The sequence below is a fragment of the Propithecus coquereli genome, unplaced genomic scaffold (assembly GCF_000956105.1).
Source record: "Propithecus coquereli isolate 6110/MARCELLA unplaced genomic scaffold, Pcoq_1.0 Scaffold590, whole genome shotgun sequence".
Taxonomy (NCBI): domain Eukaryota; kingdom Metazoa; phylum Chordata; class Mammalia; order Primates; family Indriidae; genus Propithecus; species Propithecus coquereli.
In genome coordinates this window covers 293962-294749 of record NW_012151841.1, presented here as the reverse complement: position 1 = coordinate 294749, position 788 = coordinate 293962, and the positions used below count along the sequence as shown (strand labels likewise).

Genomic DNA, 788 nt, shown 5'->3' with positions numbered 1-788 from the left:
CATCTGTGTGCTGGCCATCATCGTACCCATCCCCAAGTCCCACGAGGCGGTGAGTTCTTCCCTAGGAGCCTCAGCTCCTCTGAGTGCCAGCTTGGCTTCTGGGTACTAACAATAGGTAATACCACAACCAAGATCAGCAGGGGCCACGTGGGCCTTCTTGATTTAGTGTGTGCCCCCAAATTCCCACCTCGGAGATTGAACCATATAGCTAATATTTTATTTGTTCATGTATCTGTTAAGCAGATTTTTATTTAGTGCTTACTACATATCAGACTCTGCTGAAAGACGTAGTATCTGCCCTCAAGGAGATTCAAGTCCTTGGGAGGGAAAGCAGACATCAAAAAAAATACCCATATGTGCTCCCATAAGAAGTACAGGATACAGTGGGGGCATATAACAAGGGGGAGGACCTCATCTTACCCTGGGGCAGGGGCTGGCCTGTGCCCCCTGCCAAAGAGACAGTGTGTGAGCTGAGACTGAAGGGATGAGCAGGCATCTGCCAGGTGAAGTAGGCAAGGGGTAAGGGAGAGGGCACTGTGTGTGCAGGGGACCTGAGGATAAAGGAACAGGCTGGTTCAAGGAGCTGAATGCAGTTGAATGTGCCATAGCACAGAGGGGACATGGCGAGAGGTGTAGCCAGAGGTGTGGACAGGACCCAGAGGGTCTTAAGACAATGACATGATCAGATTGGCTTTTTCGTTGTTTTGACTCTCGTTCTATAAGTGTCTTTTTTTTTTCTTTTTTTTTTTTGAGACAGAGTCTCACTGTGTTGCCCGGGCTAGAGTGCC

At 49.1% G+C, this 788-nt stretch overlaps 1 protein-coding gene across 2 annotated transcripts in view; it reads left to right on the top strand.

The window, feature by feature from the left end:
- Positions 1 to 788, top strand: part of MANBAL (mannosidase, beta A, lysosomal-like) — a 29155-nt gene that overhangs the window by 16439 nt on the left and 11928 nt on the right. Inside the window, exon 1 of one of the 2 annotated variants that reach the window (XR_001138081.1) lies at positions 1 to 49. The exons of the other annotated variant lie outside the window; for it this stretch is intronic. The gene's annotated coding sequence lies outside the window, so the exon portion shown is untranslated. The remainder of the gene's footprint in view (positions 50 to 788) is intronic. 2 annotated transcript variants of the gene reach the window in all.